Source organism: Heterodontus francisci, chromosome 4 (assembly GCF_036365525.1).
Source record: "Heterodontus francisci isolate sHetFra1 chromosome 4, sHetFra1.hap1, whole genome shotgun sequence".
NCBI lineage: Eukaryota > Metazoa > Chordata > Chondrichthyes > Heterodontiformes > Heterodontidae > Heterodontus > Heterodontus francisci.
In genome coordinates, this window is record NC_090374.1 from 210,080,472 (window position 1) to 210,105,936 (window position 25,465).

The following is a 25,465-nucleotide window of genomic DNA, read 5'->3' on the forward strand; positions in this document are numbered from 1 at the left end:
GCTTTCTCCCTCGCTTTCTCCCTCGCTGTCTCTCTCGCTGTCTCTCTCGCTGTCTCTCTCGCTGTCTCTCTCGCTGTCTCTCTCGCTGTCTCCCTCGCAGTCTCTCTCGCAGTCTCTCTCGCTTTCTCCCTCGCTCTCTCCCTCGCAGACTCTCTCGCTGTCTCCCTCGCAGTCTCTCTCGCATTCTCTCTCGCTGTCTCTCTCGTTGTCTCTCTCGTTGTCTCCCTCGCTGTCTCCCTCACAGTCTCTCTCGCTGTCTCCCTCGCAGTCACCCTGGATGTCTCCCTCTCAGTCTCTCTCGATGTCTCTCTCGATGTCTCTCTCGCTGTCTCCCTCGCTGTCTCCCTCTCAGTCTCTCTCTCAGTCTCTCTCGCATTCTCTCTCGCTGTCTCCCTCGCTGTCTCCCTCGCACTCTCTGGCTTTCTCTCTCGCAGTCCCTCTCACTATCTCTCTCGCAGTCTCTCTCGCAGTCTCTCTCGCAGTCTCTCTCGCTGTCTCCCTCACAGTCTCCCTCACAGTCTCTCTCGCTGTCTCTCTCGCTGTCTCTCTCGCCGTCTCTCTCGCCGTCTCTCTCGAAGTCTCTCTCGCTGTCTCCCTCGCTGTCTCTCTCGCTGTCGCTCTCACCGTCTCCCTCGCCGTCTCCCTCGCAGTCTCTCTCGCAGTTTCTCTCGCTGTATCCCTCGCTGTCTCTCTCGCTATCTCCATAGCAGTCTCTCTCGCAGTCTCCCTCACAGTCTCCCTCGCTGTCTCCCTCACAGTCTCTCTTGCTGTCTCCCTCGCAGTCACCCTGGATGTCTCTCTTGCAGTCTCTCTCGCATTCTCTTTCGCTGTCTCTCTCGATGTCTCTCTCGTTGTCTCCCTCGCTGTCTCCCTCGCTGTCTCCCTCGCTGTCTCCCTCTCAGTCTCCCTCTCAGTCTCCCTCTCAGTCTCCCTCTCAGTCTCTCTCTCAGTCTCTCTCTCAGTCTCTCTCGCATTCTCTCTCGCTGTCTCCCTCGCTGTCTCCCTCGCACTCTCTGGCTTTCTCTATGGCTTTCTCTCTGGCTTTCTCTCTCGCTTTCTCTCTCGCAGTCCCTCTCACTGTCTCTCTCGCTGTCTCCCTCACAGTCTCCCTCACCGTCTCTCTCACTGCCTCTCTCGCTGTCTCTCTCGCCGTCTCCCTCGCAGTCTCCCTCGCAGTCTCTCTCGAAGTCTCTCTCGCTGTCTCCCTCGCTCTCTCTCTCGCTCTCTCTCTCGCTCTCTCTCTCGCCGTCGCCCTCGCCGTCTCCCTCGCCGTCTCCCTCGCAGTCACTCTCGCAGTCTCTCTCGCTGTATCCCTCGCTGTCTCTCTCGCTATCTCCATAGCAGTCTCTCTCGCAGTCTCCCTCACAGTGTCCCTCGCTGTCGCCCTCGCTGTCTCTCTCGCAGTCTCTCTCGCAGTCTCTCTCGCAGTCTCTCTCGCAGTCTCTCTCGCAGTCTCTCTCGCTGTCTCCCTCGCTATCTCCCTCGCTGTCTCTCTCGCTGTCTCCCTTGCAGTCTCTCTCGCAGTCTCTCTCGCTTTCTCCCTCGCAGTCTCTCTCGCAGTCTCTCTCGCAGTCTCTCTCGCTTTCTCCCTCGCTGTCTCTCTCACAGTCTCTCTCGCAGTCTCTCTCACTGTCTCCCTCGCTTTCTCCCTCGCTTTCTCCCTCGCTGTCTCTCTCGCTGTCTCTCTCGCTGTCTCTCTCGCTGTCTCTCTCGCTGTCTCTCTCGCTGTCTCCCTCGCAGTCTCTCTCGCAGTCTCTCTCGCTGTCTCCCTCGCTGTCTCCCTCACTGTCTCCCTCGCTGTCTCCCTCGCTGTGTCCCTCGCTCTCTCCCTCGCAGTCTCCCTCACTGTCTCCCTTGCCGTCTCTCTCGCAGTCTCTCTCGCTGTCTTCCTCGCAGTTTCTCTCGCAGTTTCTCTCGCTGTCTCCCTCGCTGTCTCCCTCACTGTCTCCCTCGCTGTCTCCCTCGCTGCCTCCCTCGCTGCCTCCCTCGCTGTCTCCCTAGCAGTCGCTCTCGCAGTCGCTCTCGCATTCTCTCTCGCAGTCTCTCTCGCTGTCTCCCTCGCTGTCTCCCTCGCTGTCTCCCTCGCTGTCTCCCTCGCTGTCTCCCTCGCAGTATCTCTCGAAGTCTCTCTCGCTGTCTCCCTCGCTGTCTCCCTCGCTGTCTCTCTCGCTGTCTCTCTCGCCGTCTCCCTCGCAGTCTCTCTCGCAGTGTCTCTCGCTGTATCCCTCGCTGTCTCTCTCGCTATTTCCCTAGCAGTCTCTCTCGCAGTTTCTCTCGCTTTCTCCCTCGCATTCTCTCTCGCTGTCTCCCTCGCAGTCTCTCTCGCAGTCTCTCTCGCAGTCTCCCTCGCAGTCTCCCTCGCAGTCTGTCTCGCAGTCTCTCTCGCTGTCTCCCTCGCTGTCTCCCTCGCTGTCTCCCTCACAGTCTCTTTCGCTGTCTCCCTCACAGTCTCTTTCGCTGTCTCTCTCGTTGTCTCTCTCGTTGTCTCTCTCGATGTCTCTCTCATTGTCTCCCTCGCTGTCTCCCTCGCTGTCTCCCTCTCAGTCTCTCTCTCAGTCTCTCTCTCAGTCTCTCTCTCAGTCTCTCTCGCTGTCTCCCTCGCTGTCTCCCTCGCACTCTCTGGCTTTCTCTCTCGCTTTCTCTCTCGCAGTCCCTCTCACTGTCTCTCTCGCAGTCTCTCTCGCAGTCTCTCTCGCTGTCTCCCTCACAGTCTCCCTCACAGTCTCTCTCGCTGTCTCTCTCGCTGTCTCTCTCGCCGTCTCCCTCGCAGTCTCTCTCGCTGTCTATCTCGCCGTCTCCCTCGCAGTCTCTCTCGAAGTCTCTCTCGCTGTCTCCCTCGCTGTCTCTCTCGCTATCTCCATAGCAGTCTCTCTCGCAGTCTCCCTCACAGTCTCCCTCGCTGTCTCCCTCACAGTCTCTCTCGCTGTCTCCCTCGCAGTCACCCTGGATGTCTCCCTCTCAGTCTCTCTCGATGTCTCTCTCGATGTCTCTCTCGTTGTCTCCCTCGCTGTCTCCCTCGCTGTCTCCCTCTCAGTCTCTCTCACATTCTCTCTCGCTGTCCCTCTCACTGTCTCTCTCGCAGTCTCTCTCGCAGTCTCTCTCGCTGTCTCTCTCGCTGTCTCCCTCACAGTCTCCCTCACAGTCTCTCTCGCTGCCTCTCTCGCTGTCTCTCTCGCTGTCTCTCTCGCTGTCTCTCTCGCTCTCTCTCTCGCCGTCGCCCTCGCCGTCGCCCTCGCCGTCTCCCTCGCCGTCTCCCTCGCCGTCACTCTCGCAGTCTCTCTCGCTGTTTCCCTCGCTGTCTCTCTCGCTATCTCCATAGCAGTCTCTCTCGCAGTCTCCCTCACAGTCTCCCTCGCTGTCTCCCTCGCAGTCTCTCTCGCTGTCTCTCTCGCTCTCTCTCTCGCCGTCGCCCTCGCCGTCGCCCTCGCCGTCTCCCTCGCCGTCTCCCTCGCAGTCACTCTCGCAGTCTCTCTCGCTGTATCCCTCGCTGTCTCTCTCGCTATCTCCATAGCAGTCTCTCTCGCAGTCTCCCTCACAGTCTCCCTCGCTGTCTCCCTCGCAGTCTCTCTCGCTATCTCCCTCGCCGTCTCTCTCGCTGTCTCTCTCGCTGTCTCCCTTGCAGTCTCCCTCGCAGTCTCTCTCGCTTTCTCTCTCGCAGTCTCTCTCGCAGTCTCTCTCGCAGTCTCTCTCGCTTTCTCCCTCGCAGTCTCTCTCGCAGTCTCTCTCGCAGTCTCTCTCGCAGTCTCTCTCGCAGTCTTCCTCGCAGTTTCTCTCGCTGTCTCCCTCGCTGTCTCCCTCGCTGTCTCCCTCGCAGTCTCCCTCGCTGTCTCCCTCGCTGTCTCCCTCGCTGTCTCCCTCGCTGTCTCCCTCGCTCTCTCTCTCGCTCTCTCTCTCGCCGTCTCCCTCGCCGTCTCAATCGCTGTCTCCCTCGCATTCTCTCTCGCAGTGTCTATCGCTGTATCCCTCGCTGTCTCTCTCACTATCTCCATAGCAGTCTCTCTCGCAGTTTCTCTCGCAGTCACTCTCGCAGTCTCTCTCGCTGTATCCCTCGCTGTCTCTCTCGCTATCTCCATAGCAGTCTCTCTCGCAGTCTCCCTCACAGTCTCTCTCGCAGTCTCTCTCGCTGTCTCTCTCGCTGTCTCTCTCGCTGTCTCTCTCGCTCTCTCCCTTGCAGTCTCTCTTGCAGTCTCTCTTGCAGTCTCTCTTGCAGTCTCTCTTGCAGTCTCTCTCGCTGTCTCCCTCGCTGTGTCTCTCGCTCTCTCCCTCGCTGTCTCCCTCGCTGTCTCCCTCGCTGTCTCACGCGATCTCTCTCGCATTCTCTCTCGTTGTCTCCCTCGCAGTCTCTCTCGCTGTGTCCCTCGCAGTCTCTCTCACAGGCTCTGTCGCTGTCTCTGTCGCTGTCTCCCTTGCTGTCTCCCTTGCTGTCTCCCTCGCTGTCTCCCTCGCTGCCTCCCTCGCAGTCTCTCTCGAAGTCTCTTTCGCTGTCTCTCTCGCTCTCTCTCTCGCTGCCTACCTCGCCGTCTCCCTCGCCGTCTCAATCGCTGTCTCCCTCGCATTCTCTCTCGCAGTGTCTATCGCTGTATCCCTCGCTGTCTCTCTCACTATCTCCATAGCAGTCTCTCTCGCAGTTTCTCTCGCAGTCACTCTCGCAGTCTCTCTCGCTGTATCCCTCGCTGTCTCTCTCGCTATCTCCAGAGCAGTCTCTCTCGCAGTCTCCCTCACAGTCTCCCTCGCTGTCTCCCTCGCAGTCTCTCTCGCAGTCTCTCTCGCAGTCTCTCTCGCTATCTCCCTCGCTATCTCTCTCGCTGTCTCTCTCGCTGTCTCCCTTGCAGTCTCTCTCGCAGTCTCTCTCGCTTTCTCCCTCGCAGTCTCCCTCGCAGTCTCCCTCGCAGTCTCCCTCGCAGTCTCCCTCGCAGTCTCTCTCGCAGTCTTCCTCGCAATTTCTCTCGCAGTTTCTCTCGCTGTCTCCCTCGCTGTCTCCCTCGCAGTCTCTCTTGCAGTCTCCCTCGCTGTCTCCCTCGCTGTCTCCCTCGCTGTCTCCCTCGCTGTCTCTCTCGCAGTCTCCCTCGCTATCTCCCTCGCTGTCTCCCTCGCTGTCTCACGCGATCTCTCTCGCATTCTCTCTCGTTGTCTCCCTCGCAGTCTCTCTCGCTGTGTCCCTCGCAGTCTCTCTCACAGGCTCTGTCGCTGTCTCCCTCGCTGTCTCCCTCGCTGCCTCCCTCGCAGTCTCTCGAAGTCTCTCTCGCTGTCTCTCTCGCTGTCTACCTCGCTGTCTACCTCGCTGTCTCCCTCGCTGTCTCCCTCGCTGTCTCCCTCGCTCTCTCCCTCGCTCTCTCCCTCGCTCTCTCCCTCGCTCTCTCTCTCGCTCTCTCTCTCGCCGTCTCCCTCGCCATCTCAATCGCTGTCTCCCTCGCATTCTCTCTCGCAGTGTCTATCGCTGTATCCGTCGCTGTCTCTCTCACTATCTCCATAGCAGTCTCTCTCGCAGTTTCTCTCGCTTTCTCCCTCGCAGTCTCTCTCTCAGTCTCTCTCGCATTCTCTCTCGCTGTCTCCCTCGCTGTCTCCCTCGCACTCTCTGGCTTTCTCTCTGGCTTTCTCTCTGGCTTTCTCTCTCGCTTTCTCTCTCGCAGTCCCTCTCACTGTCTCTCTCGCTGTCTCCCTCACAGTCTCCCTCACCGTCTCTCTCACTGCCTCTCTCGCTGTCTCTCTCGCCGTCTCCCTCGCAGTCTCCCTCGCAGTCTCTCTCGAAGTCTCTCTCGCTGTCTCCCTCGCTCTCTCTCTCGCTCTCTCTCTCGCTCTCTCTCTCGCCGTCGCCCTCGCCGTCTCCCTCGCCGTCTCCCTCGCAGTCACTCTCGCAGTCTCTCTCGCTGTATCCCTCGCTGTCTCTCTCGCTATCTCCATAGCAGTCTCTCTCGCAGTCTCCCTCACAGTCTCCCTCGCTGTCGCCCTCGCTGTCTCTCTCGCAGTCTCTCTCGCAGTCTCTCTCGCAGTCTCTCTCGCAGTCTCTCTCGCTGTCTCCCTCGCTATCTCCCTCGCTGTCTCTCTCGCTGTCTCCCTTGCAGTCTCTCTCGCAGTCTCTCTCGCTTTCTCCCTCGCAGTCTCTCTCGCAGTCTCTCTCGCAGTCTCTCTCGCTTTCTCCCTCACTGTCTCTCTCACAGTCTCTCTCGCAGTCTCTCTCGCTGTCTCCCTCGCTTTCTCCCTCGCTTTCTCCCTCGCTGTCTCTCTCGCTGTCTCTCTCGCTGTCTCTCTCGCTGTCTCTCTCGCTGTCTCTCTCGCTGTCTCCCTCGCAGTCTCTCTTGCAGTCTCTCTCGCTGTCTCCCTCGCTGTCTCCCTCGCTGTCTCCCTCACTGTCTCCCTCGCTGTGTCCCTCGCTCTCTCCCTCGCAGTCTCCCTCACTGTCTCCCTTGCCGTCTCTCTCGCAGTCTCTCTCGCTGTCTTCCTCGCAGTTTCTCTCGCAGTTTCTCTCGCAGTTTCTCTCGCTGTCTCCCTCGCTGTCTCCCTCGCTGTCTCCCTCGCTGTCTCCCTCGCTGCCTCCCTCGCCGCCTCCCTCGCTGTCTCCCTAGCAGTCGCTCTCGCAGTCGCTCTCGCAGTCTCTCTCGCAGTCTCTCTCGCTGTCTCCCTCGCAGTCTCCCTCGCTGTCTCCCTCGCTGTCTCCCTCGCAGTATCTCTCGAAGTCTCTCTCGCTGTCTCCCTCGCTGTCTCCCTTGCCGTCTCTCTCGCAGTCTCTCTCGCTGTCTTCCTCGCAGTTTCTCTCGCAGTTTCTCTCGCTGTCTCCCTCGCTGTCTCCCTCGCTGTCTCCCTCGCTGTCTCCCTCGCTGCCTCCCTCGCTGCCTCCCTCGCTGTCTCCCTAGCAGTCGCTCTCGCAGTCGCTCTCGCAGTCTCTCTCGCAGTCTCTCTCGCTGTCTCCCTCGCTGTCTCCCTCGCTGTCTCCCTCGCTGTCTCCCTCGCAGTATCTCTCGAAGTCTCTCTCGCTGTCTCCCTCGCTGTCTCCCTCGCTGTCTCTCTCGCTGTCTCTCTCGCCGTCTCCCTCGCAGTCTCTCTCGCAGTGTCTCTCGCTGTATCCCTCGCTGTCTCTCTCGCTATTTCCCTAGCAGTCTCTCTCGCAGTTTCTCTCGCTTTCTCCCTCGCATTCTCTCTCGCTGTCTCCCTCGCAGTCTCTCTCGCAGTCTCTCTCGCAGTCTCCCTCGCAGTCTCCCTCGCAGTCTCTCTCACAGTCTCTCTCGCTGTCTCCCTCACTGTCTCCCTCACAGTCTCTTTCGCTGTCTCCCTCACAGTCTCTTTCGCTGTCTCTCTCGTTGTCTCTCTCGTTGTCTCTCTCGATGTCTCTCTCATTGTCTCCCTCGCTGTCTCCCTCGCTGTCTCCCTCTCAGTCTCTCTCTCAGTCTCTCTCTCAGTCTCTCTCTCAGTCTCTCTCTCAGTCTCTCTCGCTGTCTCCCTCGCACTCTCTGGCTTTCTCTCTCGCTTTCTCTCTCGCAGACCCTCTCACTGTCTCTCTCGCAGTCTCTCTCGCAGTCTCTCTCGCTGTCTCCCTCACAGTCTCCCTCACAGTCTCCCTCACAGTCTCTCTCGCTGTCTCTCTCGCTGTCTCTCTCGCCGTCTCCCTCGCAGTCTCTCTCGCTGTCTATCTCGCCGTCTCCCTCGCAGTCTCTCTCGAAGTCTCTCTCGCTGTCTCCCTCGCTGTCTCTCTCGCTATCTCCATAGCAGTCTCTCTCGCAGTCTCCCTCACAGTCTCCCTCGCTGTCTCCCTCACAGTCTCTCTCGCTGTCTCCCTCGCAGTCACCCTGGATGTCTCCCTCTCAGTCTCTCTCGATGTCTCTCTCGATGTCTCTCTCGTTGTCTCCCACGCTGTCTCCCTCGCTGTCTCCCTCTCAGTCTCTCTCTCAGTCTCTCTCACATTCTCTCTCGCTGTCTCCCTCGCTGTCTCCCTCGCACTCTCTGGCTTTCTCTCTCGCAGTCCCTCTCACTGTCTCTCTCGCAGTCTCTCTCGCAGTCTCTCTCGCTGTCTCTCTCGCTGTCTCCCTCACAGTCTCCCTCACAGTCTCTCTCGCTGCCTCTCTCGCTGTCTCTCTCGCTGTCTCTCTCCCTGTCTCTCTCGCTCTCTCTCTCGCCGTCGCCCTCGCCGTCACCCTCGCCGTCTCCCTCGCCGTCTCCCTCGCCGTCACTCTCGCAGTCTCTCTCGCTGTTTCCCTCGCTGTCTCTCTCGCTATCTCCATAGCAGTCTCTCTCGCAGTCTCCCTCACAGTCTCCCTCGCTGTCTCCCTCGCAGTCTCTCTTGCTGTCTCTCTCGCTCTCTCTCTCGCCGTCGCCCTCGCCGTCTCCCTCGCCGTCTCCCTCGCAGTCACTCTCGCAGTCTCTCTCGCTGTATCCCTCGCTGTCTCTCTCGCTATCTCCATAGCAGTCTCTCTCGCAGTCTCCCTCACAGTCTCCCTCGCTGTCTCCCTCGCAGTCTCTCTCGCTATCTCCCTCGCCGTCTCTCTCGCTGTCTCTCTCGCTGTCTCCCTTGCAGTCTCCCTCGCAGTCTCTCTCGCTTTCTCTCTCGCAGTCTCTCTCGCAGTCTCTCTCGCAGTCTCTCTCGCTTTCTCCCTCGCAGTCTCTCTCGCAGTCTCTCTCGCAGTCTCTCTCGCAGTCTCTCTCGCAGTCTTCCTCGCAGTTTCTCTCGCTGTCTCCCTCGCTGTCTCCCTCGCTGTCTCCCTCGCAGTCTCCCTCGCTGTCTCCCTCGCTGTCTCCCTCGCTGTCTCCCTCGCTGTCTCCCTCGCTGTCTCCCTCGCTCTCTCTCTCGCTCTCTCTCTCGCCGTCTCCCTCGCCGTCTCAATCGCTGTCTCCCTCGCATTCTCTCTCGCAGTGTCTATCGCTGTATCCCTCGCTGTCTCTCTCACTATCTCCATAGCAGTCTCTCTCGCAGTTTCTCTCGCAGTCACTCTCGCAGTCTCTCTCGCTGTATCCCTCGCTGTCTCTCTCGCTATCTCCATAGCAGTCTCTCTCGCAGTCTCCCTCACAGTCTCTCTCGCAGTCTCTCTCGCTGTCTCTCTCGCTGTCTCTCTCGCTGTCTCTCTCGCTCTCTCCCTTGCAGTCTCTCTTGCAGTCTCTCTTGCAGTCTCTCTTGCAGTCTCTCTTGCAGTCTCTCTCGCTGTCTCCCTCGCTGTGTCTCTCGCTCTCTCCCTCGCTGTCTCCCTCGCTGTCTCCCTCGCTGTCTCACGCGATCTCTCTCGCATTCTCTCTCGTTGTCTCCCTCGCAGTCTCTCTCGCTGTGTCCCTCGCAGTCTCTCTCACAGGCTCTGTCGCTGTCTCTGTCGCTGTCTCCCTTGCTGTCTCCCTTGCTGTCTCCCTCGCTGTCTCCCTCGCTGCCTCCCTCGCAGTCTCTCTCGAAGTCTCTTTCGCTGTCTCTCTCGCTCTCTCTCTCGCTGCCTACCTCGCCGTCTCAATCGCTGTCTCCCTCGCATTCTCTCTCACAGTGTCTATCGCTGTATCCCTCGCTGTCTCTCTCACTATCTCCATAGCAGTCTCTCTCGCAGTTTCTCTCGCAGTCACTCTCGCAGTCTCTCTCGCTGTATCCCTCGCTGTCTCTCTCGCTATCTCCAGAGCAGTCTCTCTCGCAGTTTCCCTCACAGTCTCCCTCGCTGTCTCCCTCGCAGTCTCTCTCGCAGTCTCTCTCGCAGTCTCTCTCGCTATCTCCCTCGCTATCTCTCTCGCTGTCTCTCTCGCTGTCTCCCTTGCAGTCTCTCTCGCAGTCTCTCTCGCTTTCTCCCTCGCAGTCTCCCTCGCAGTCTCCCTCGCAGTCTCCCTCGCAGTCTCTCTCGCAGTCTTCCTCGCAATTTCTCTCGCAGTTTCTCTCGCTGTCTCCCTCGCTGTCTCCCTCGCAGTCTCTCTTGCAGTCTCCCTCGCTGTCTCCCTCGCTGTCTCCCTCGCTGTCTCCCTCGCTGTCTCTCTCGCAGTCTCCCTCGCTATCTCCCTCGCTGTCTCCCTCGCTGTCTCACGCGATCTCTCTCGCATTCTCTCTCATTGTCTCCCTCGCAGTCTCTCTCGCTGTGTCCCTCGCAGTCTCTCTCACAGGCTCTGTCGCTGTCTCCCTCGCTGTCTCCCTCGCTGCCTCCCTCGCAGTCTCTCGAAGTCTCTCTCGCTGTCTCTCTCGCTGTCTACCTCGCTGTCTACCTCGCTGTCTCCCTCGCTGTCTCCCTCGCTGTCTCCCTCGCTGTCTCCCTCGCTCTCTCCCTCGCTCTCTCTCTCGCTCTCTCTCTCGCCGTCTCCCTCGCCATCTCAATCGCTGTCTCCCTCGCATTCTCTCTCGCAGTGTCTATCGCTGTATCCGTCGCTGTCTCTCTCACTATCTCCATAGCAGTCTCTCTCGCAGTTTCTCTCGCTTTCTCCCTCGCAGTCTCTCTCTCAGTCTCTCTCGCATTCTCTCTCGCTGTCTCCCTCGCTGTCTCCCTCGCACTCTCTGGCTTTCTCTCTGGCTTTCTCTCTGGCTTTCTCTCTGGCTTTCTCTCTCGCAGTCCCTCTCACTGTCTCTCTCGCTGTCTCCCTCACAGTCTCCCTCACCGTCTCTCTCACTGCCTCTCTCGCTGTCTCTCTCGCCGTCTCCCTCGCAGTCTCCCTCGCAGTCTCTCTCGAAGTCTCTCTCGCTGTCTCCCTCGCTCTCTCTCTCGCTCTCTCTCTCGCTCTCTCTCTCGCCGTCGCCCTCGCCGTCTCCCTCGCCGTCTCCCTCGCAGTCACTCTCGCAGTCTCTCTCGCTGTATCCCTCGCTGTCTCTCTCGCTATCTCCATAGCAGTCTCTCTCGCAGTCTCCCTCACAGTCTCCCTCGCTGTCGCCCTCGCTGTCTCTCTCGCAGTCTCTCTCGCAGTCTCTCTCGCAGTCTCTCTCGCAGTCTCTCTCGCTGTCTCCCTCGCTATCTCCCTCGCTGTCTCTCTCGCTGTCTCCCTTGCAGTCTCTCTCGCAGTCTCTCTCGCTTTCTCCCTCGCAGTCTCTCTCGCAGTCTCTCTCGCAGTCTCTCTCGCTTTCTCCCTTGCTGTCTCTCTCACAGTCTCTCTCGCAGTCTCTCTCGCTGTCTCCCTCGCTTTCTCCCTCGCTTTCTCCCTCGCTGTCTCTCTCGCTGTCTCTCTCGCTGTCTCTCTCGCTGTCTCTCTCGCTGTCTCTCTCGCTGTCTCCCTCGCAGTCTCTCTTGCAGTCTCTCTCGCTGTCTCCCTCGCTGTCTCCCTCGCTGTCTCCCTCACTGTCTCCCTCGCTGTGTCCCTCGCTCTCTCCCTCGCAGTCTCCCTCACTGTCTCCCTTGCCGTCTCTCTCGCAGTCTCTCTCGCTGTCTTCCTCGCAGTTTCTCTCGCAGTTTCTCTCGCAGTTTCTCTCGCTGTCTCCCTCGCTGTCTCCCTCGCTGTCTCCCTCGCTGTCTCCCTCGCTGCCTCCCTCGCTGCCTCCCTCGCTGTCTCCCTAGCAGTCGCTCTCGCAGTCGCTCTCGCAGTCTCTCTCGCAGTCTCTCTCGCAGTCTCTCTCGCTGTCTCCCTCGCTGTCTCCCTCGCTGTCTCCCTCGCTGTCTCCCTCGCAGTATCTCTCGAAGTCTCTCTCGCTGTCTCCCTCGCTGTCTCCCTCGCTGTCTCTCTCGCTGTCTCTCTCGCCGTCTCCCTCGCAGTCTCTCTCGCAGTGTCTCTCGCTGTATCCCTCGCTGTCTCTCTCGCTATTTCCCTAGCAGTCTCTCTCGCAGTTTCTCTCGCTTTCTCCCTCGCATTCTCTCTCGCTGTCTCCCTCGCAGTCTCTCTCGCAGTCTCTCTCGCAGTCTCCCTCGCAGTCTCCCTCGCAGTCTCTCTCGCAGTCTCTCTCGCTGTCTCCCTCGCTGTCTCCCTCACAGTCTCTTTCGCTGTCTCCCTCACAGTCTCTTTCGCTGTCTCTCTCGTTGTCTCTCTCGTTGTCTCTCTCGATGTCTCTCTCATTGTCTCCCTCGCTGTCTCCCTCGCTGTCTCCCTCTCAGTCTCCCTCTCAGTCTCTCTCTCAGTCTCTCTCTCAGTCTCTCTCTCAGTCTCTCTCGCTGTCTCCCTCGCACTCTCTGGCTTTCTCTCTCGCTTTCTCTCTCGCAGTACCTCTCACTGTCTCTCTCGCAGTCTCTCTCGCAGTCTCTCTCGCTGTCTCCCTCACAGTCTCCCTCACAGTCTCCCTCACAGTCTCTCTCGCAGTCTCTCTCGCTGTCTCTCTCGCTGTCTCCCTCGCAGTCTCTCTCGCTGTCTATCTCGCCGTCTCCCTCGCAGTCTCTCTCGAAGTCTCTCTCGCTGTCTCCCTCGCTGTCTCTCTCGCTATCTCCATAGCAGTCTCTCTCGCAGTCTCCCTCACAGTCTCCCTCGCTGTCTCCCTCACAGTCTCTCTCGCTGTCTCCCTCGCAGTCACCCTGGATGTCTCCCTCTCAGTCTCTCTCGATGTCTCTCTCGATGTCTCTCTCGTTGTCTCCCTCGCTGTCTCCCTCGCTGTCTCCCTCGCTGTCTCCCTCTCAGTCTCTCTCTCAGTCTCTCTCACATTCTCTCTCGCTGTCTCCCTCGCTGTCTCCCTCGCACTCTCTGGCTTTCTCTCTCGCAGTCCCTCTCACTGTCTCTCTCGCAGTCTCTCTCGCTGTCTCTCTCGCTGTCTCTCTCGCTGTCTCCCTCACAGTCTCCCTCACAGTCTCTCTCGCTGCCTCTCTCGCTGTCTCTCTCGCCGTCTCCCTCGCAGTCTCTCTCGAAGTCTCTCTCGAAGTCTCTCTCGCTGTCTCCCTCGCTGTCTCTCTCGCTCTCTCTCTCGCCGTCGCCCTCGCCGTCTCCCTCGCAGTCTCCCTCGCAGTCACTCTCGCAGTCTCTCTCGCTGTATCCCTCGCTGTCTCCCTCGCAGTCTCTCTCGCTATCTCCCTCGCTATCTCCCTCGCTGTCTCTCTCGCTGTCTCTCTCGCTGTCTCCCTTGCAGTCTCCCTCGCAGTCTCTCTCGCTTTCTCTCTCGCAGTCTCTCTCGCAGTCTCTCTCGCAGTCTCTCTCGCTTTCTCCCTCGCAGTCTCTCTCGCAGTCTCTCTCGCAGTCTCTCTCGCAGTCTCTCTCGCAGTCTCTCTCGCAGTCTTCCTCGCAGTTTCTCTCGCTGTCTCCCTCGCTGTCTCCCTCGCTGTCTCCCTCGCAGTCTCCCTCGCTGCCTCCCTCGCTGTCTCCCTCGCTGTCTCCCTCGCTGTCTCCCTCGCTCTCTCTCTCGCTCTCTCTCTCGCTCTCTCTCTCGCCGTCTCCCTCGCCGTCTCAATCGCTGTCTCCCTCGCATTCTCTCTCGCAGTGTCTATCGCTGTATCCCTCGCTGTCTCTCTCACTATCTCCATAGCAGTCTCTCTCGCAGTTTCTCTCGCAGTCACTCTCGCAGTCTCTCTCGCTGTATCCCTCGCTGTCTCTCTCGCTATCTCCATAGCAGTCTCTCTCGCAGTCTCCCTCACAGTCTCTCTCGCAGTCTCTCTCGCTGTCTCTCTCGCTGTCTCTCTCGCTGTCTCTCTCGCTCTCTCCCTTGCAGTCTCTCTTGCAGTCTCTCTTGCAGTCTCTCTTGCAGTCTCTCTTGCAGTCTCTCTCGCTGTCTCCCTCGCTGTGTCTCTCGCTCTCTCCCTCGCTGTCTCCCTCGCTGTCTCCCTCGCTGTCTCACGCGATCTCTCTCGCATTCTCTCTCGTTGTCTCCCTCGCAGTCTCTCTCGCTGTGTCCCTCGCAGTCTCTCTCACAGGCTCTGTCGCTGTCTCTGTCGCTGTCTCCCTTGCTGTCTCCCTTGCTGTCTCCCTCGCAGTGTCTATCGCTGTATCCCTCGCTGTCTCTCTCACTATCTCCATAGCAGTCTCCCTCGCAGTTTCTCTCGCAGTCACTCTCGCAGTCTCTCTCGCTGTATCCCTCGCAGTCTCTCTCGCTATCTCCATAGCAGTCTCTCTCGCAGTCTCCCTCACAGTCTCCTTCGCTGTCTCCCTCGCAGTCTCTCTCGCAGTCTCTCTCGCAGTCTCTCTCGCTATTTCCCTCGCTATCTCCCTCGCTGTCTCTCTCGCTGTCTCCCTTACAGTCTCTCTCGCAGTCTCTCTCGCTTTCTCCCTCGCAGTCTCCCTCGCAGTCTCCCTCGCAGTCTCCCTCGCAGTCTCCCTCGCAGTCTCTCTCGCAGTCTTCCTCGCAGTTTCTCTCGCAGTTTCTCTCGCTGTCTCCCTCGCTGTCTCCCTCGCAGTCTCTCTTGCAGTCTCCCTCGCTGTCTCCCTCGCTGTCTCCCTCGCTGTCTCCCTCGCTGTCTCCCTCGCAGTCTCCCTCGCTATCTCCCTCGCTGTCTCCCTCGCTGTCTCACGCGATCTCTCTCGCATTCTCTCTCGTTGTCTCCCTCGCAGTCTCTCTCGCTGTGTCCCTCGCAGTCTCTCTCACAGGCTCTGTCGCTGTCTCCCTCGCTGTCTCCCTCGCTGCCTCCCTCGCAGTCTCTCGAAGTCTCTCTCGCTGTCTCTCTCGCTGTCTACCTCGCTGTCTACCTCGCTGTCTACCTCGCTGTCTCCCTCGCTGTCTCCCTCGCTGTCTCCCTCGCTGTCTCCCTCGCTCTCTCCCTCGCTCTCTCCCTCGCTCTCTCTCTCGCTCTCTCTCTCGCCGTCTCCCTCGCCATCTCAATCGCTGTCTCCCTCGCATTCTCTCTCGCAGTGTCTATCGCTGTATCCGTCGCTGTCTCTCTCACTATCTCCATAGCAGTCTCTCTCGCAGTTTCTCTCGCTTTCTCCCTCGCAGTCTCTCTCGCTGTCTCTCTCGCAGTCTCTCTCGCTGTCTCCCTCGCTGTCTCCCTCACAGTCTCTCTTGCTGTCTCCCTCGCAGTCTCTCGCACAGTCTCTCTCGCAGTCTCTCTCGCAGTCTCCCTCGCAGTCTCTCTCGCTGTCTCCCTCGCAGTCTCTCTCGCTGTCTCCCTCGCAGTCTCTATCGCTGTCTCCCTCGCAGTCTCTCTCGCAGTCTCTCTCGCTTTCTCCCTCGCTCTCTCCCTCGCAGACTCTCTCGCTGTCTCCCTCGCAGTCTCCCTCGCAGTCTCCCTCGCTGTCTCCCTCGCTGTCTCCCTCGCTGTCTCTCTCGCTGTCTCTCTCAGTCTCTCTCGCTGTCTCCCTCGCAGTCTCCCTCGAAGTCTCCCTCGAAGTCACCCTGGATGTCTCTCTCGCAGTCTCTCTCACATTCTCTTTCGCTGTCTCTCTCTCAGTCTCTCTCTCAGTCTCTCTCGCATTCTCACTCGCTGTCTCCCTCGCTGTCTCCCTCGCACTCTCTGGCTTTCTCTCTCGCTTCCTCTCTCGCTTTCTCTCTCGCAGTCCCTCTCGCAGTCTCTCTCGCAGTCTCTCTCGCAGTCTCCCTCGCTGTCTCCCTCACAGTCTCTCTCGCAGTCTCTCTCGCAGTCTCTCTCGCAGTCTCGCTCGCAGTCTCTCTCGCAGTCTCTCTCGCTATCTCCCTCGCTATCTCCCTCGCTGTCTCTCTCGCTGTCTCCCTCGCTCTCTCTCTCGCTCTCTCTCTCGCTCTCTCTCTCGCTCTCTCTCTCGCTCTCTCTCGCTCTCTCTCTCGCCGTCTCCCTCGCCGTCTCAATCGCTGTCTCCCTCGCATTCTCTCTCGCAGTGTCTATCGCTGTCTCCCTCGCTGTCTCTCTCACTATCTCCATAGCAGTCTCTCTCGCAGTTTCTCTCGCAGTCACTCTCGCAGTCTCTCTCGCTGTATCCCTCGCTGTCTCTCTCACTATCTCCATAGCAGTCTCTCTCGCAGTCTCCCTCACAGTCTCCCTCGCTGTCTCCCTCGCAGTCTCTCTCGCAGTCTCTCTCGCAGTTTCTCTCGCAGTCTCTCTCACTATCTCCCTCGCTATCTCCCTCGCTGTCTCTCTCGCTGTCTCCCTTGCAGTCTCCCTCGCAGTCTCCCTCGCAGTCTCTCTCGCAGTCTTCCTCGCAGTTTCTCTCGCAGTTTCTCTCGCAGTTTCTCTCGCTGTCTCCCTCGCTGTCTCCCTCGCAGTCTCTCTTGCAGTCTCCCTCACTGTCTCCCTCGCTGTCTCCCTCGCTGTCTCCCTCTCTGTCTCCCTCGCTGTCTCTCTCGCAGTCTCCCTCGCTGTCTCCCTCGCTGTCTCACGCGATCTCTCTCGCATTCTCACTCGTTGTCTCCCTCGCAGTCTCTCTCGCTGTGTCCCTCGCAGTCTCTCTCACAGGCTCTGTCGCTGTCTCCCTCGCTGTCTCCCTAGCTGCCTCCCTCGCAGTCTCTCGAAGTCTCTCTCGCTGTCTCTCTCGCTGTCTACCTCGCTGTCTACCTCGCTGTCTCCCTCGCTGTCTCCCTCGCTGTCTCCCTCGCTGTCTCCCTCGCTGTCTCCCTCGCTGTCTCCCTCGCTCTCTCTCTCGCTCTCTCTCTCGCCGTCTCCCTCGCCATCTCAATCGCCATCTCCCTCGCTGTCTCCCTCGCTGTCTCCCTCGCTGTCTCCCTCGCTGTCTCCCTCGCCGTCTCCCTCGCCGTCTCCCTTGCAGTCACTCTCTCTGTATCCCCGGCTGTCTCTCTCGCTATCTCCATAGCAGTCGCTCTCACTGTCTCTGTCGCTGTCTCTGTCGCTGTCTCTGTCGCTGTCTCTGTCGCTGTCTCTGTCGCTGTCTCCCTCGCTGTCTCCCTCGCTTTCTCTCTCGCTCTCTCTCTCGCTCTCTCTCTCGCTGTCTCACTTGCAGTCTCCCTCGCAGTCTCTCTCGCTTTCTCCCTCGCAGTCTCTCTCGCAGTCTCTCTCGCAGTCTCCCTCGCTGTCTCCCTCGCTGTCTCCCTCGCTGTCTCCCTCGCTGTCTCCCTCGCTTTCTCTCTCGCTCTCTCTCTCGCTCTCTCTCTCGCTGTCTCACTTGCAGTCTCCCTCGCAGTCTCTCTCGCTTTCTCCCTCGCAGTCTCTCTCGCAGTCTCTCTCGCAGTCTCTCTCGCAGTCTCTCTCGCTTTCTCCCTCGCAGTCTCTCTCGCTGTCTCTCTCAATGTACTCTCGCTGTCTCCCTCGCTGTCTCACTCGCTCTATCCCTCGCTGTATCTCTCGCAGTCTCTCTCACAGTCTCTCTCGCTGTCTCTCTCGCAGTCTCTCTCGCAGTCTCCCTCGCAGTCTCCCTCGCAGTCTCCCTCGCAGTCACTCTCGCAGTCACTCTCGCAGTCTCCCTCGCAGTCTCCCTCGCAGTCTCCCTCGCAGTCTCCCTCGCAGTCTCTCTCGCAGTCTCCCTCGCAGTCTCTCTCGCAGTCTTCCTCGCAGTTTCTCTCGCAGTCTCTCTCGCAGTCTCTCTCGCTATCTCCCTCGCTATCTCCCTCGCTGTCTCTCTCGCTGTCTCCCTCGCTCTCTCTCTCGCTCTCTCTCTCGCTCTCTCTCTCGCTCTCTCTCTCGCTCTCTCTCGCTCTCTCTCTCGCCGTCTCCCTCGCCGTCTCAATCGCTGTCTCCCTCGCATTCTCTCTCGCAGTGTCTATCGCTGTATCCCTCGCTGTATCTCTCACTATCTCCATAGCAGTCTCTCTCGCAGTTTCTCTCGCAGTCACTCTCGCAGTCTCTCTCGCTGTATCCCTCGCTGTCTCTCTCACTATCTCCATAGCAGTCTCTCTCGCAGTCTCCCTCACAGTCTCCCTCGCTGTCTCCCTCGCAGTCTCTCTCGCAGTCTCTCTCGCAGTCTCTCTCGCAGTCTCTCTCGCAGTCTCTCTCGCTGTCTCTCTCACTGTCTCCCTTGCAGTCTCTCTCGCAGTCTCCCTCGCAGTCTCCCTCGCAGTCTCCCTCGCAGTCTCCCTCGCAGTCTCTCTCGCAGTCTTCCTCGCAGTTTCTCTCGCAGTTTCTCTCGCTGTTTCTCTCGCTGTCTCCCTCGCTGTCTCCCTCGCAGTCTCTCTTGCAGTCTCCCTCGCTGTCTCCCTCGCTGTCTCCCTCGCTGTCTCCCTCGCTGTCTCCCTCGCTGTCTCACGCGATCTCTCTCGCATTCTCTCTCGTTGTCTCCCTCGCAGTCTCTCTCGCTGTGTCCCTCGCAGTCTCTCTCACAGGCTCTGTCGCTGTCTCCCTCACTGTCTCCCTCGCTGCCTCCCTCGCAGTCTCTCGAAGTCTCTCTCGCTGTCTCTCTCGCTGTCTCTCTCGCTGTCTCCCTCGCTGTCTCCCTCGCTGTCTCCCTCGCTGTCTCCCTCGCTCTCTCCCTCGCTCTCTCTCTCGCTCTCTCTCTCGCTCTCTCTCTCGCCGTCTCCCTCGCCATCTCAATCGCCGTCTCCCTCGCCGTCTCCCTCGCCGTCTCCCTCGCCGTCTCCCTCGCTGTCTCCCTCGCTGTCTCCCTCGCCGTCTCCCTCGCCGTCTCCCTTGCAGTCACTCTCTCTGTATCCCCGGCTGTCTCTCTCGCTATCTCCATAGCAGTCTCTCTCACTGTCTCTGTCGCTGTCTCTGTCGCTGTCTCTGTCGCTGTCTCTGTCGCTGTCTCCCTCGCTGTCTCCCTCGCTTTCTCTCTCGCTCTCTCTCTCGCTCTCTCTCTCGCTGTCTCACTTGCAGTCTCCCTCGCAGTCTCTCTCGCTTTCTCCCTCGCAGTCTCTCTCGCAGTCTCTCTCGCAGTCTCCCTCGCTGTCTCCCTCGCTGTCTCCCTCGCTGTCTCCCTCGCTGTCTCCCTCGATGTCTCCCTCGCTGTCTCTCTCGCTCTCTCTCTCGCTCTCTCTCTCGCTGTCTCACTTGCAGTCTCCCTCGCAGTCTCTCTCGCTTTCTCCCTCGCAGTCTCTCTCGCAGTCTCTCTCGCAGTCTCTCTCGCAGTCTCTCTCGCTTTCTCCCTCGCAGTCTCTGTCGCTGTCTCTCTCAATGTACTCTCGCTGTCTCCCTCGCTGTCTCACTCGCTCTATCCCTCGCTGTATCTCTCGCAGTCTCTCTCACAGTCTCTCTCGCTGTCTCTCTCGCTGTCTCTCTCGCAGTCTCTCTCGCAGTCTCCCTCGCAGTCTCCCTCGCAGTCTCCCTCGCAGTCTCCCTCGCAGTCACTCTCGCAGTCACTCTCGCAGTCACTCTCGCAGTCTCCCTCGCAGTCTCCCTCGCAGTCTCCCTCGCAGTCTCCCTCGCAGTCTCTCTCGCTGTCTCCCTCGCTGTTTCCCTCACAGTCTCTCTCGCTGTCTCCCTCGCAGTCTCTCTCGCTCTCTCCCTTGCAGTCTCTCTCGCAGTCTCTCTTGCAGTCTCTCTCGCTGTCTCTCTCGCTGTCTCCCTCGCTGTGCCTCTCGCTCTCTCCCTCGCTCTCTCCCTCGCTGTCTCCCTCGCTGTCTCACGCGCTCTCTCTCGCAGTCTCTCTCGCTGTCTCCCTCGCTGTCTCCCTCGCTGTCTCCCTCGCAGTCTCCCTGGCAGTCTCCCTGGCAGTCTCACTGGCCGTCTCCCTGGCCGTCTCCCTGGCCGTCTCCCTGGCCGTCTCCCTGGCCGTCTCCCTCGCAGTCTCTCTCGCAGTCTCTCTCGCTGTCTCTCTCGATGTCTCTCTCAATGTACTCTCGCTGTCTCCCTCGCTGTCTCACTCACTCTATCCCTCGCTGTATCTCTCGCAGTCTCTCTCGCAGTCTCTCTCACAGTCTCTCTCGCTGTCTCTCTCGCTGTCTCCCTCGCAGTCTCTCTCGCTCTCTCCCTCACTGTCTCTCTCGCAGTCTCTCTTGCCGTCTCTCTCTCCATCTCTCTCGCAGTCTCCCTCGCTGTCTCCCTCACTGTCTCTCTCGCTGACTCTCTCGCTGACTCCCTCGCTGACTCCCTCGCTGACTCCCTCGCAGTTTCTATCGCTGTCTCCCTCGCAGTCTCTCTCGCTTTCTCCCTCGCTCTCTCCCTCGCAGTCTCTCTCGCAGTCTCCCTCGCTGTCTCCCTCGCTCTCTCTCTCGCTGTCTCCCTCGCTGTCTCCCTCGCTGTCTCCCTCGCTGTCTCCCTCACTATCCCTCTCGCAGTCTCTCTCGCAGTCTCTCTCGCAGTCTCTCTCGCAGTCTCCCTCGCAGTCTCTCTCGAAGTCACTCTCGCAGTCTCTCTCGCAGTCTCCCTCGCAGTCTCCCTCGCAGTCTCCCTCGCAGTCTCCCTCGCAGTCTCTCTCGCTGTCTCCCTCACAGTCTCTCTCACTGTCTCCCTCGCAGTCTCTCTCGAAGTCGCTCTCGCTTTCTCCCTCGCTGTCTCTCTCGCAGTCCTTCTCGCAGTCTCTCTCGCTGTCTCCAGCGCTGTCTCCCTCGCTGTCTCCCTCGCTGTCTCCCTCGCTGTCTCCCTCGCTGTCTCCCACGCAGTCTCTCTCGCTGTCTCCATCGCTTTCTCCCTCGCTGTCTCTCTCGCTGTCTCTCTCGCTGTCTCTCTCGCTGCCTCTCTCGCTGTCTCCCTTGCAGTCTCTCGCTTTCTCCCTCGCTGTCTCACGCGCTCTCTCTCGCTGTGTCCCTCGCAGTCTCCCTCGCTGTCTCCCTCGCTGTCTCCCTCGCCGTCTCCCTCGCCGTCTCCCTCGCCGTCTCCCTCGCCGTCTCCCTTGCAGTCACTCTCTCTGTATCCCCGGCTGTCTTTCTCGCTATCTCCATAGCAGTCTCTCTCACTGTCTCTGTCGCTGTCTCTGTCGCTGTCTCTGTCGCTGTCTCCCTCGCTGTCTCCCTCGCTGTCTCCCTCGCTGTCTCCCTCGCTGTCTCCCTCGTCGTCTCCCTCGTCGTCTCCCTGGCCGTCTCCCTGGCCGTCTCCCTGGCCGTCTCCCTGGCCGTCTCCCTGGCCGTCTCTCTCGCAGTCTCTCTCGCTGTCTCTCTCAATGTACTCTCGCTGTCTCCCTCGCTCTGTCCCTCGCTGTATCTCTCGCAGTCTCTCTCGCAGTCTCTCTCGCAGTCTCGCTCGCAGTCTCTCTCACAGTATCTCTCGCTGTCTCTCTCACAGTCTCTCTCGCAGTCTCCCTAGCAGTCTCCCTCGCAGTCTCCCTCGCAGTCTCCCTCACTGTCTCTCTCGCTGTCTCTCTCGCTGACTCCCTCGCTGACTCCCTCGCAGTTTCTATCGCTGTCTCCCTCGCAGTCTCTCTCGCTTTCTCCCTCGCTCTCTCCCTCGCAGTCTCTCTCGCAGTCTCCCTAGCTGTCTCCCTCGCTGTCTCCCTCGCTCTCTCTCTCGCTGTCTCCCTCGCTGTCTCCCTCGCTGTCTCCCTCGCTGTCTCCCTCACTATCCCTCTCGCAGTCTCTCTCGCAGTCTCTCTCACAGTCTCTCTCGCAGTCTCTCTCGCAGTCTCCCTCGCAGTCTCTCTCGAAGTCACTCTCGCAGTCTCTCTCGCAGTCTCTCTCGCAGTCTCCCTCACAGTCTCCCTCGCAGTCTCCCTCGCAGTCTCTCTCACTGTCTCCCTCACAGTCTCTCTCGCTGTCTCCCTCACAGTCTCTCTCGAATTCGCTCTCGCTTTCTCCCTCGCTGTCTCTCTCGCAGTCCTTCTCGCAGTCTCTCTCGCTGTCTCCAGCGCTGTCTCCCTCGCTGTCTCCCTCGCTGTCTCCCTCGCTGTCTCCCTCGCTGTCTCCCTCGCTGTCTCCCTCGCTGTCTCTCTCGCTGTCTCCATCGCTTTCTCCCTCGCTGTCTCTCTCGCTGTCTCCATCGCTTTCTCCATCGCTGTCTCTCTCGCTGTCTCTCTCGCTGCCTCTCTCGCTGCCTCTCTCGCTGTCTCCCTTGCAGTCTCTCTCGCTGTCTCCCTCGCTGTGTCTCTCGCTTTCTCCCTCGCTGTCTCACGCGCTCTCTCTCGCTGTGTCCCTCGCAGTCTCCCTCGCTGTCTCCCTCGCTGTCTCCCTCGCTGTCTCCCTCGCCGTCTCCCTCGCCGTCTCTCTCGCCGTCTCCCTTGCAGTCACTCTCTCTGTATCCCCGGCTGTCTTTCTCGCTATCTCCATAGCAGTCTCTCTCACTGTCTCTGTCGCTGTCTCTGTCGCTGTCTCTGTCGCTGTCTCTGTCGCTGTCTCCCTCGCTGTCGCCCTCGCTGTCTCCCTCGCTGTCTCCCTCGCTGTCTCCCTCGTCGTCTCCCTGGCCGTCTCCCTGGCCGTCTCCCTGGCCGTCTCCCTGGCCGTCTCCCTCGCAGTCTCTCTCGCAGTCTCTCTCGCTGTCTCTCTCAATGTACTCTCGCTGTCTCCCTCGCTCTGTCCCTCGCTGTATCTCTCGCAGTCTCTCTCGCAGTCTCTCTCGCAGTCTCTCTCGCAGTCTCTCTCGCAGTCTCGCTCGCAGTCTCTCTCACAGTATCTCTCGCTGTCTCTCTCACAGTCTCTCTCACAGTCTCTCTCACAGTCTCTCTCGCAGTCTCCCTCGCAGTCTCCCTCGCAGTCACTCTCGCAGTCTCTCTCGCAGTCTCTCTCGCAGTCTCCCTCGCAGTCTCCCTCGCAGTCTCCCTCGTAGTCTCTCTCGCTGTCTCCCTCGCTGTTTCCCTCACAGTCTCTCTCGCTGTCTCCCTCGCAGTCTCTCTCGAAGTCGCTCTCGCTTTCTCCCTCGCTGTCTCTCTCGCAGTCCTTCTCGCAGTCCTTCTCGCAGTCTCTCTCGCTGTCTCCAGCGCTGTCTCCCTCGCTGTCTCCCTCGCTGTCTCCAGCACTGTCTCCAGCGCTGTCTCCCTCGCTGTCTCCCTCGCTGTCTCCCACGCAGTCTCTCTCGCTGTCTCTCTCGCTGTCTCTCTTGCTGTCTCCATCGCTTTCTCCCTCGCTGTCTCTCTCGCTGTCTCTCTCGCTGTCTCTCTCGCTGTCTCTCTCGCTGTCTCCATCGCTTTCTCCCTCGCTGTCTCTCTCGCTGTCTCTCTCGCTGTGTCTCTCGCTTTCTCCCTTGCTGCCTCTCTCGCTGTCTCTCTTGCTGTCTCTCTCGCTGTCTCCCTTGCAGTCTCCCTTGCAGTCTCCCTTGCAGTCTGTCTTGCAGTCTCTCTTGCAGTCTCTCTTGCAGTCTCTCTCGCTGTGTCTCTCGCTCTCTCCCTCGCTCTCTCCCTCGCTGTCTCCCTCGCTGTCTCACGCGCTCTCTCTCGCAGTCTCTCTCGCTGTCTCCCTCGCTGTGTCCCTCGCTGTGTCCCTCGCTGTGTCCCTCGCCGTCTCCCTCGCCGTCTCCCTCGCCGTCTCCCTCGCCGTCTCCCTTGCAGTCACTCTCTCTGTATCCCCGGCTGTCTCTCTCGGTATCTCCATAGCAGTCTCTCTCGCTGTCTCCCTCGCTGTCTCCCTCGCTGTCTCTGTCGCTTTCTCTGTCGCTGTCTCTGTCGCTGTCTCTGTCGCTGTCTCTGTCGCTGTCTCCCTCGCCGTCTCCCTTGCAGTCACTCTCTCTGTATCCCCGGCTGTCTCTCTCGCTATCTCCATAGCAGTCTCTCTCACTGTCTCCCTCGCTGTCTCTGTCGCTGTCTCTGTCGCTGTCTCTGTCGCTGTCTCTGTCGCTGTCTCCCTCGCCGTCTCCCTCGTCGTCTCCCTCGCCGTCTCCCTGGCCGTCTCCCTCGCAGTCTCTCTCGCAGTCTCTCTCGCGGTCTCTCTCACTGTCTCTCTCAATGTACTCTCGCTGTCTCCCTCGCTGTCTCACTCGCTCTATCCCTCGCAGTCTCTCTCGCAGTCTCTCTCGCAGTCTCTCTCGCTCTCTCCCTCACTGTCTCTCTCGCTGTCTCTCTCGCTGTCTCCCTCGCAGTCTCTCTCGCTCTCTCCCTCACTGTCTCTCTCGCAGTCTCTCTCGCAGTCTCTCTCACCGTCTCTCTCTCCATCTCTCTCTCCATCTCTCTCGCCATCTCTCTCGCAGTCTCCCTCGCTGTCTCCCTCGCTGTCTCCCTCGCTGTCTCCCTCGCTGTCTCCCTCGTCGTCTCCCTGGCCGTCTCCCTGGCCGTCTCCCTCGCAGTCTCTCTCGCAGTCTCTCTCGCAGTCTCTCTCGCAGTCTCTCTCAATGTACTCTCGCTGTCTCCCTCGCTCTGTCCCTCGCTGTATCTCTCGCAGTCTCTCTCGCAGTCTCTCTCGCAGTCTCTCTCGCAGTCTCTCTCGCAGTCTCGCTCGCAGTCTCTCTCACAGTATCTCTCGCTGTCTCTCTCACAGTCTCTCTCACAGTCTCTCTCACAGTCTCTCTCGCAGTCTCCCTCGCAGTCTCCCTCGCAGTCACTCTCGCAGTCTCTCTCGCAGTCTCTCTCGCAGTCTCCCTCGCAGTCTCCCTCGCAGTCTCCCTCGTAGTCTCTCTCGCTGTCTCCCTCGCTGTTTCCCTCACAGTCTCTCTCGCTGTCTCCCTCGCAGTCTCTCTCGAAGTCGCTCTCGCTTTCTCCCTCGCTGTCTCTCTCGCAGTCCTTCTCGCAGTCCTTCTCGCAGTCTCTCTCGCTGTCTCCAGCGCTGTCTCCCTCGCTGTCTCCCTCGCTGTCTCCAGCACTGTCTCCAGCGCTGTCTCCCTCGCTGTCTCCCTCGCTGTCTCCCACGCAGTCTCTCTCGCTGTCTCTCTCGCTGTCTCTCTTGCTGTCTCCATCGCTTTCTCCCTCGCTGTCTCTCTCGCTGTCTCTCTCGCTGTCTCTCTCGCTGTCTCTCTCGCTGTCTCCATCGCTTTCTCCCTCGCTGTCTCTCTCGCTGTCTCTCTCGCTGTGTCTCTCGCTTTCTCCCTTGCTGCCTCTCTCGCTGTCTCTCTTGCTGTCTCTCTCGCTGTCTCCCTTGCAGTCTCCCTTGCAGTCTCCCTTGCAGTCTGTCTTGCAGTCTCTCTTGCAGTCTCTCTTGCAGTCTCTCTCGCTGTGTCTCTCGCTCTCTCCCTCGCTCTCTCCCTCGCTGTCTCCCTCGCTGTCTCACGCGCTCTCTCTCGCAGTCTCTCTCGCTGTCTCCCTCGCTGTGTCCCTCGCTGTGTCCCTCGCTGTGTCCCTCGCCGTCTCCCTCGCCGTCTCCCTCGCCGTCTCCCTCGCCGTCTCCCTTGCAGTCACTCTCTCTGTATCCCCGGCTGTCTCTCTCGGTATCTCCATAGCAGTCTCTCTCGCTGTCTCCCTCGCTGTCTCCCTCGCTGTCTCTGTCGCTTTCTCTGTCGCTGTCTCTGTCGCTGTCTCTGTCGCTGTCTCTGTCGCTGTCTCCCTCGCCGTCTCCCTTGCAGTCACTCTCTCTGTATCCCCGGCTGTCTCTCTCGCTATCTCCATAGCAGTCTCTCTCACTGTCTCCCTCGCTGTCTCTGTCGCTGTCTCTGTCGCTGTCTCTGTCGCTGTCTCTGTCGCTGTCTCCCTCGCCGTCTCCCTCGTCGTCTCCCTCGCCGTCTCCCTGGCCGTCTCCCTCGCAGTCTCTCTCGCAGTCTCTCTCGCGGTCTCTCTCACTGTCTCTCTCAATGTACTCTCGCTGTCTCCCTCGCTGTCTCACTCGCTCTATCCCTCGCAGTCTCTCTCGCAGTCTCTCTCGCAGTCTCTCTCGCTCTCTCCCTCACTGTCTCTCTCGCTGTCTCTCTCGCTGTCTCCCTCGCAGTCTCTCTCGCTCTCTCCCTCACTGTCTCTCTCGCAGTCTCTCTCGCAGTCTCTCTCACCGTCTCTCTCTCCATCTCTCTCTCCATCTCTCTCGCCATCTCTCTCGCAGTCTCCCTCGCTGTCTCCCTCGCTGTCTCCCTCGCTGTCTCCCTCGCTGTCTCCCTCGTCGTCTCCCTGGCCGTCTCCCTGG